Below are 10,631 nucleotides of genomic sequence, written 5' to 3'. Positions count from 1 at the left end.
AAGTGCTCGTAAGTGTCTTTTGAATCAGACTATATTGTTATTAGAATATTTGTGTCCAGCTTGACAAATTGCTTAAAATACCTCAGTATGCCATAGCAATATAAAGCATCTTCGAAGTTTATTTGCATCCTCATTCGTATCCTGGGCTTGTTCTTTCGCATCTTTATTTGCATATTGAGGTCCTTTTTATGCATAATTTTGAGAACCCTAATGATGATTAACGCCTCACAAAACCTCTAAGAGTTTTGAACGCGAATGGACAATCCATGTGCGACCCAAAACCCAAAACAAGTACGAGAAAGAAGTCGTCGGATCAAGGTTCCGTGAGACAGATTTTAAGGCATTGCGAATTTCTTAAGTTTGAGAGTCAATAGCAACTCTATTTTAAGCAATTACAGAATATTTTCAAGACAATGATTGCAATTCTTTTAACTGTTTGTTAACTTAGTTGTTCATTTTTATTTGCAGGTCCTTCTGTTGGAGAGGCATGAGCCAATTTCACAAAAAAGGGTCAGAAACTATTTTTTTACACTATCATTCGACATAACATACTCAAAAATGCGGAATATGAATTCAACGTTACATCCACAATTCTACAGTGATGTATGTAGATTCATGTACTGTAGATGTACTTGTAGGTAGGATCTCTACATACAGCTCATTAACAAGGCCAATGCTTGAAATTTTTGCTGACTTCAAGGCAAGAAATGGCAATGATTATTTGACTTTATTCTCCTATTTATTCCTACATGTGCTGGGGCGAGTCCGGACTTGAGTCGATTTTGTAGAAATTGGCTGCACTCGAATCTTTAAGAAAGGACTGAAGTATGGACTTGTTAAGGAAATTAGCAATTTTTCTTTTTAGAATTTCGCAAAACGAATCTTTTTACTGGCCAACAAAAAAAATCAAAGGACTCGTCCCAGCACGAATTCTTAACATCAAGAACTGTGCTTATACGCTTTTTCAAAATAGGCCAAAGTAGTATATAATACAACTCTTTTTTTTGACCAATTGGTGACAAGAAGAAAAATGAGGCCAGCATGGTTCCCCAATGAGAGCAAAAAGGGCAAAAATATGAGACACGGATTTCACAACAATAAGTAGTAACTGTTGAAGGTTTTTTGAGGAGGATTGTTTTTTCACGGGCTTCTCTTACCGCTGCAGCGAATCTAATCTCCAATACTACTAAAATGAAAGGTTATAATTCGTCTATTTATTACCTAAAGATTGAAATAAGGATTTGATTTTCAGATCTTTTCCATTACTGGCCTAAATTGGATTCACATCTCAATTGAGCGTGATTCAGGGCCCTCTTGATTGGGTCATTTTTCAAGATTCAAGGTCTTTTGAAGATTGTGCTCATCCCACTTCAGGTTGTACCCAACTTACAAAGATTGCTTGCCAAAGTCAATGGTAAGAACAAAGCAATATTAGATAATATTTAAATAGCATTTTTTTAAGTGATTCATGTATCCCATTATCAAAATTAAGTTGCTTCATTTTTTTATTATCTAACATCATTTCAAGAAAATTCTTTCAATGGAATGATTCAACTTTAGGTAATCACTAGAGTCAGGCCGAAAATATTTTTACTTAAAAAACATTTTTCACATATTTTTGGGCCCAAAAAATATTCTTGTACATTTTCATTTTTTTTGACCTTTTTTTCCTTTCTTTTTGTGATGATACGTAAAAAAGAGAAAAATGACTTCTGAGAACAAGGACTTTATTCAGTTGTGGATCAAATAGGACACAAATTTAATCATTGAGTGAGCAAAAGTTCCCTAAGCAATAGCACTAGACTCTCAAAAAGAATCAATTGTATACTGTACCATAACATTGGAATCACTTATAAAGTGTCCTAATGTCAAACATGGGAATAAAAAAGATTTGATTTCTTGTCAATAAAATGAAGAAGCACAATAGATCACCCAATATATGCAATTGTTTTCCTAGAATTTGGCAACAAAAATAGGCAATAAACAGGACTAGAAATGACGTTTTTGCCATGGAAGGAACGTTTTTGCCATTCATAGCCTTTTTTGGTTCATTCCCAACATTAAGAAAAAAATCTCGACCTTTTCGTAATTCCCAATTTTTTGTATTCTTTTTCGCATATTTTCCATTTTTTTCTCATTTTTTCCCAACTAACAAAAAAGTTCGGCCAAAATGGCATCTGTTTTTTTCCCAAGGTCTACTAATTAGAAGCCAGCATGGACATGGCAAGAATCTACTATTTAGGCATAGCAGGTTCCATTATCAGTGCTCGAAGATATTATAATGTAATATTCCTTTTCATCTATGTGTTGCTTGATATGGAAGGCAAAAATAGCCCCCCCTCCTGGAATGTGTTGTTGCCAATGTTTTGGAAAGTTTATTTGTAAATTTTTGTGCAAATTTATTAGATTTTTGATGCAAATTTGTCGTCAATAAAGACCATATTTAGTTGCAAGATTTTGTTGGCCCTAGTTTTTATGCTAGGAAAGATCAATGGGACAGAAACAACAAATCGAAGCATTCTTGGTTAACATAAAATCAACATATTTGAGTTGTTTTAAGCAATATAACAATGATATATTTGGGCCAAAAATCTAACATACTTTGTCGGAGCCTAGCAATCACTAATCAGGCTTTCTTCTGATGCATTAGAACACCAAAAAGCTATCCCAATCTAGGGGATCACATTTGCATCCTAGCTAAGAAAGCCAGTGATATTTGTACTCAAAAACATGTCCTTGTTAAAAGTTCGTACTCGTTTTTTTGACATACACTTATATTTCACCCTACCATGTCATCTTGTAGTTTCATTATTTTACTACTGGCTCTTTTAAAAGGAATAAATTGAAATAGAAAAACCTGTCTTTTTATCTTACTCGGCATTTTTGCTCTTTTTGATGCATTTTTAGTCTGTTTAATTTGCATTATGTGGACAGCCCTGAACAAGGGTGTCCAAAAAATTGCACATGCATGATTTTTCATTTTTTCAATTTTTTTTCATTATTTTGTGTTCATCACATTTTTGCATTCTTCATTATTTTGGCTCCTAAAATCGAGTTTTTCTCTTTTTTTTTTTACTTTCCAAAGGAAATTGCTCCAAATACTAACTCAAATAAAAAAACAGTTCAAGGTACGGCACTTATATTTTTGACTATTTTCTGCTGTTTTGCGCTCTTGAGCTGGTAGGGGACCAGGACTCCAAATTTTAAGACACCAATGGGATAGGAAAAGAATGATGACGCAAACCCAATTTTTAGGTCACACTTTTTTTCAACTTTATTGTTCTTTTTTTAAAGGATCGAATGAGTTCTAGAGCAAGAAAAAACATTTAATTTCAATTCAAAATATTTTCGAAAGTGTTTTGGCCATTTTCTCAAAAAGTAAATATTTAGACGCTTTCAATCCCGTGGGTAATATTTTGCACATTTTTATCATATTTTGGCAATTTAAGGAACCGAACTCGTGAGTTTGTAGATTTTTGGTCAAACTCAACAGTGCTATGGCATCTATTTGAAAACATCATGGCCTCTACCAAAAATATGGCGGATTCATTGAGAGGGATGACCATTGAACAGAGTAGGAAAAAGGGTAAAAATGAATGTTTGTGTTTTTTTGTACAGCTGGGCAATCCATGAACACTACTAACTAGGAAAACTAGTATGATACAGTGGAATTTTCTACTGTGGGGGCATTCCACGTCAAGTGGGCACACCCTCACGGCATTTTGTCTCAGAATCTCATGTGATTTCAGACAGTCAATGCCTTGGTTAAAGTAGGTTCACACAAATAAATTTTAGCCCCTTGGGATCAATTTGGCCTATCCTAGAGCCATGTTCATTTTGGGCAAAACCACTAGGTTCGATGTTTGAACAACCATAACTCTGGTAGTAGTTATCCAATTGAGATGAATTTTGAATCAAATGCTTCTGGGACAATGGCCTTTTGATAGAATGGTTTTAAGCAAATGAATCAATTAAAGTTCGGCGTTTAATGGCCTTATTTGACCTTTGAACTTTCCAAAAGCACAGTCCAGATTTTCCCAGTTTTTTGCTTGTGTGGATGGTTCTATGTATGTTCTTTATATGTTGCAAAAACAAAAGTGGGATCTCCATGGGTTTAGATTTGGCAAAGACTTTTGTGAGCGTAGGTGGCGTAGGTCATCTATTTTCACATCTTAGAGTTGCTATCACGCAACCTTTTGCAGCAATGAAGTCTGAAAACTTAAGGTCGAGGCATTAAAAATTTGAAATATATTCATTTATTCATCAAATTTGCACGACATTCTCATGTAAAGATACTCAGAAGAACTTCATGATTGATTAGTCACTTGATTATCAGGTTTGATGTGTGGATGTGATCTAATTTATTATTTGGTGCGAAATGTATTTAGCAAGCTGGGCGTTGATTAACCAGCTTCTTCTTAGGTCAAATCAGGTCAAACCTATCCCCCTGCTACTTCACTTCCGTTGGCCTTCCACAGGGGGATCCACTATCGCCAATTCTATTCAATCTCTATGTATCTGACCTGCCCGAAGCCCTCACACACCAAGGCCTCACCATTAACCATGTTTCTGTTCACTATCTCCAAAATGCAGACGACCTGGTTCTCTTGGCTGATTCAGCCGTGGAATTGCAAAATGCCATCAATGCACTCCACGGTTATTGCCAAGAGAACGGCCTTCAAGTCAATAACATCAAGACGAAGGCCATGGTTTTCCATAAAGGTCGTCTTCCTCCCACCTCCTTCCATATCAACCATAGTCCGATTGAAATCGTCAAAAATTTTAATTATGTCGATTTCACATTCTCCAGTCAACTCTCCTTTACCAACCATCTCAAATCATCAATGGTAAAAGCCAAGGCCAGGATCGGATACATGTACAATAGACTTCCTATCAAGAATCTCCCCCTTCCAATAGTTCTTCAACTCTTCCGGACCTACATCTCTCCAATTTTCCTTTATGGCCTTCACCTTTGGCTTCCCAACTCCGCCCAATCCGCCCTCAAATCCGCCGATGCCACCTTCACCAAGTTCCTCAAACGATACCTGTGCGTGCCCCAATATGCCAGTAATGCATGGACGCATTTTCTATGCGAAACCGAGCCCCTCACCATGAGGCTGGCAAGGTTAGTGTCCAACAGTGTTGGGAACCTGACCTTTCCGGAGGTGATGTCCGGACACAGGCTATCATTTCCGGTTAAGGACTTGATAACACCTTATTGTCCTTGGCCCGACATCCCGTCGGAGTATTGGCAGTCACGTACCTTTGTCCGGCTCCCGACCCAATGCCATCAACGACGGGAGCTGACAAAAGATATTTTCAATCTGACCCACTCACTCTACTGCAATAACCAAGATTTTCATCATTTACCTCTCCCCACCTGTTTATGTACTATGTGCAATTTCCCTCTTCACTTTTTTCATGTGCACTGAACCAATCCTAGTCAAACTCGCTGTGATACCACACTCTAGTCAACTATTTTATCAGTCTTGACCATTTTATTCTTTTATCAATCGATTTCTGTTTATGATATTTATACATACAGTTTTATACACTTTACAATCTGACATGACCAAGAGTCGCAATAAAGTTATTTATTCATTTTATTTTCGTGGCTTATCCACTTCACCGCTTATCCGCTTAACCCCTTCCAAGAACCAATCAAATTCTGCGTCGACCGAAATTCTCAACTAAGATTGGTTGAGGCATAAGGCAAAGCGGTCAAGCGGTCAAGGGGATAAGCCACAAAAATATCTGCTACTATCAGACCATACTCAAAGGCAAATGTGCATTTCCAAAAACAGAAATTCAAAGTCCTACTTGTGTGTTTATGTATTTCAGTAATAACTATTTTTAAAATACTTGCAGCTTTTTCTATTAAATATATTTTGATATTTGGTAGCTCCCTGAGAAAAGTTGAATTTAGTTTCTTGCTGTTCTTATCTCCTAGGAATTTCGAACCAAGGTGTGACTTCCTCTGTTGCTCCTTGGTTGCCGTGCACGTGTAGTGTTCGTGGTGTTTGTGTGTGGGTGAATGAATGGGAATTGCCATTCATTCACTCATTTAGGTTTGGTTTTTCACAGCTCTTTGGTAAGACGAAATTACTTTAAAACCTGATAAGTTTATAGCTCATTTATGTTTAGCTTTAGCAGTTTCTCTCTGATTTGTAGATTGTAGTATCTCTAGTTCCAAATCGTTATGTGTAGTTCTTTAGTTTGATTATTTTGATCCTTGACAGTTAGAATTTATTGTTCATCAGTGTATTGATTTAGTTTTGTGTTAAATCCGTTTTTTGAGTTTATCTCTTTGTTTTTGTCTTGATTTCCCTGTCCCTTCCTTCTTGTTTACTATCTCCATTTTTGATTTGTATGTTTAGTTTGATTTGAAGTAGTTCATTCCTATTTTGCTTCGTTGTCCTGCATCTCAGGACAAGCTTGCACAGCCTTTTAGTTTTCTTCTTTTGCTTGGTCTCTTGATTTTGCTGCTCATAGATAGTTCTTCCTGCATTCATGGTGGAAGCTATTTTAGGAAAAGTCAGCAAAGAGGCAAAACAATTTTTGGACTTGGTCTTAGCAGGGAAGGATCCTTCCGTAGTCAATAAGCCCTTTATTATAGAGGCTTTAGTTGCTTGGGTCAATGAAACCAGGGTTCTGCTTGAAAACAGGCTCACCCAGTAGTTGGGAAGTTGACTGATTTGACCAATGTAGAGGTTGAAGTAGTATCTCCTCTTGAAATAGAGCAAAATAAGATAGTTTTGGAGAAAACAGTCTGTCCTGTTTACCGGAAGCAGCCTTGTCCTGTCAGGCCGTCAGTTTGACCACCCTAAATGGTGTCAAAAACTTCTCAAGTTCGGCCTTGAGAAGTACAATAGGAAGAAGGGATGTTCAAAGGTAGATGGGCCTTTTTTTCACCCGTACATGTGCCGTCAGTCCATGAGACTTAAGACGTGCTTCAATGTACGGTGTACCTCCGTCCACGTAGAAGGGACGCAAAGAAAGGCGAGAAATAGGATAACTCAGTTTCGTACTTTTAGAGCTGACCTTTGTGGTATCCCGGTGTTGAGCATGCTACTCATGCTCGTAATATGACTAGTACACATTTATATATACATGTGACCCCGTGGGACGGCCTCGGTTCCCCGCGGGATGGCCTCAGTTCCCCGTGGGTTGACCTCGGTTCCCCGTGGCATGGCCTAAGTTCCCCGTGGAACGGCCTCGTGACCCCTTGTGGGACGGCCTCGGTTCCCCGTGGGATGGCCTCGTGCCCCTTGTGGGACGGCCTCGGTTCCCCGTGAGATGGCCTCGTGATCCCTTGTGGGACGGCCTCGTGACCCCTCGTGGGATGGCCTCGTGACCCCTCGTGGGATAGCCTCATGGACCGGAGCAACATGGACCGGATGGACCCGCAACCCGGATGACTCCCCCCTGTGTGAGGGAGATGTGGTATCCCGATGTTGAGCATGCTGCTCATGCTCGTAATATATTCTAGTCATGTATATACTCGTATAAACGTGTACTAGTCATATTACGAGCATGAGCAGCATGCTCAACACCGGGATACCACAACCTTATTCCTAAAGGTTTATCCCACCCAACCCCCTTCCTTAACCCATTTAGCTTCCTCCCTCCCTCTCCTCCTACCTCCCACCCTCTCTCCCACGTCCCACCTCTTTAATTTTTCGGCTAGCGTCGTAGAGTGGGAGGCTAGTCCCGGTGGGTATATTCTCATTTCGAGATCGACATCTCAGTCGTTCGAAAAGTTGGAAGAATTTGCGATCTGGCGCAATTTTTCTCAGTATGTTGGTGTAGTCACTAGAGAGAATAGCGTTCTCGACTTGGTCTTTTCCGATGACCCTGATCTGATCCAGTATGTCCATGTTGGTTCAGGAGGTCAGGTCGAATCCACAGGCTTTTTTTCTCTTATGCGAACTCTAAGAGAAAGATGAAATACCCTGTTGGGCCTTTTGAGGTTGATGGGGAAGCCATTAGCAATATTGAGGCTATGGTTAACATGCTGGGAGATCAGTTCTCTGGTGTGTTTTCAACCCCACTGAGCTTAGAAGCAACAACTTCTTATTCTAATGACGAGTCTTTTCAGATTTGAGCAATTTGATGATCTCATAGTTACAGATCAAGATGTCTTAGCGGCCATCAAGGACTTGAGGCTTTCAAGTTCTCCTGGTCCTGATGGTGTGACATCTCAGTTTCTGATGCTCACTGGTTCTAGCTCCTGTTCTCTCGTACTTGATGCGTTGCATCTTGGATCAGGGCAAGTTTCCATTTTCACTAAAATTAGCTCACGTTGTTTCATATTTTTAATAAGTCGCTCCACAGTAAATATAGGCCGGTTTCTCTCACTTCGAATATTGCAAAGGTGTTTGAGAAGATCATGAAGTTCAAACTTGTTGAATTTCTTGATATTCATGAAGTCCTTCCTCCTAGCCATCATGGGTTCCGAGCACATTTTAGCACGGTTACCGAACTGATTGAGGATTTAGAGCAGGTCATTGAGGGACTGGAAAGACACGAGTCAGTTGATGTTGTCTGTCTTGATTTTGCCAAGGTCTTTGATAAAGTGGATCATGGCCTTTAGTTGAATAGACTACATGAGATTGGGATCCAAAGCAAGGTTCTCAATTGGCTAGGAAGCTTCATTTATGATAGGAAGCAAATTGTTAAGGTCGAGGGATCCCTTAGTGACATATATGATGTCAAGTCAGGTGTTCCCCAGGGCTCATCTTAGGGCCCCTCCTTTTTATAATATTCGTTTCCCCACTTCAAAAGCTTAGTATTACTGTCAGTCTCTCTTCTTGTGCTGACGATACAAAGTTAGTTTCTGGTAGGAACGGCCAAAATTCCATTAGCATTGCAAAGGACCTAAAAATAATCAACTTTTGGGTTACTGAGAGCAATATGGCCCTGAACGGAATGAAATTCCTCTTAATGACCTTCGGGTCAACTCCTTTGAATACTCGCTTGTAGATAATGTAGGTAAAGATATTGATCAGGCCCAATCTATGACAGATTTAGGTGTAGTCCTCAAAATAATGGAAAGTTCGATGAGCATTTCCAGTTAAAGGTGGGTAAAGCTTTTCAAACATGTTTATTGTTTATTGTCACTTCCACTCAAACCTCCCATGAGGGTGTACGATAGGTAGAGTTTTAGATCATTTTTCAAGGGAAGATATGATTTGAAAGGAATTTCAAAGATAAAGAATCAATGATAAATGAAATGAGATGTACTACAAGGGGAGGGAATGAGAGAATGAGAGGGTAAAAATTGTAAGTGGAGAGATGGTTGACATGAGAACTGCACTTAAAACTACAAATTGTCGTGGGACTGGTTTTCTTCTCTGAAATACTCTCCGAGGCTGCTCTTAAATTTCCTCACCGCTCTAGCACTCCTAACTGAGTTCGGCAATGTGGTTGGATATATCGCACGTTTAAGTCCAGAGACAGCATCACGATGCTAACTCTGTACAAGTCAATTGTTCAACCACATCTTGAATATGCCTCACCCATTTGGGCTCCAATGAGTTCAGCAGGTTTGCAAAAGGTTGAACAAGTCCAATGATGTTTCACTAGGAACATCACTGGAATGAGAGAGCTCTCGTATTCAAAGGCATTCATGAGCTTTGTCCCAACCCAGGATTTAGGGTCAATTGTGGTGACAGTGGAAGCTTAGTGTGCGTTTTGAGAGCACCTTCAAGCCCTCGAGAATCCAGGCAAGTTAAAACAATGAAGTCCAACTCTCTCCTTTCTCGGGCTCCTTCATTGTTCAGTTTGCTGCCTTCAAATATTCTTAGGGCGTATGTAGGTGTGATCCAGTAGGAGGATTTAAGTCAGACTTGGACAAGTTTTTTACTAAAATTCCGAATCAACCTTATATTTATGGGTAAGCCAAATCAGCCAACTCTAATTCGTTGGTATATTAAATACTATATAAAAATATAAATTAAGTAAAATGGACAAATTTCTCGTCCTGAACTACTGGGATTCCAATGCTAGTAGCGGTAAGGAAGTCCGCAAAAAAAGGTGCTCGTTCCTTTGTTAGCTTCCAGAACGGCCTGTGATTTTTTGTTATCTCGTAACAGCAGAGGAACGTTAAGGCTCAACAGAAATTCCAATCCCGGTAGCGGTAAGGAAGTCCGCACAAAAAAAAGAACCCTTAAATCCTCGAATCCTCAAGGAGCTAAATTTAGTTCCTCAATAAAAGGAATGGATTACAGTTACAAAAGACGTTTTGAAGTTGTCAGTTCTTTTTCTGAAAAAGGGAATGAATTATTCTAATTTTGTTACTTGTAATTTTGTTACTACTGCCCTGAAGCTGTTTTTTTTTAAAGCTCGTAACTCGGAGTTAGGCGCCTGGACGTCAACCGGTATGAAAATACACTCGCCAAATTTGTGAGCGAATGCTCATTCTGGGTAACGTCCAAGCCTTAAGTGGCCGTAACTCAGGGGCACGAGGGTTTAATTATGAAAGTCATCCCTGAAATCGTAACCTCGTATATTCGTCGTTTGTTTCACGTCATATGTGCTAAGAATTTACTGAGAAAATTAATAAGTCACTTAAAACTTCTTTAGCAGTCTTTTTTTCCTCCAAAAGTAAGGATATTGGGAACAGTTATGTG

The sequence above is a fragment of the Tigriopus californicus genome, chromosome 5 (assembly GCF_007210705.1).
Source record: "Tigriopus californicus strain San Diego chromosome 5, Tcal_SD_v2.1, whole genome shotgun sequence".
NCBI lineage: Eukaryota > Metazoa > Arthropoda > Copepoda > Harpacticoida > Harpacticidae > Tigriopus > Tigriopus californicus.
This window is presented reverse-complemented; position numbering follows the sequence as displayed.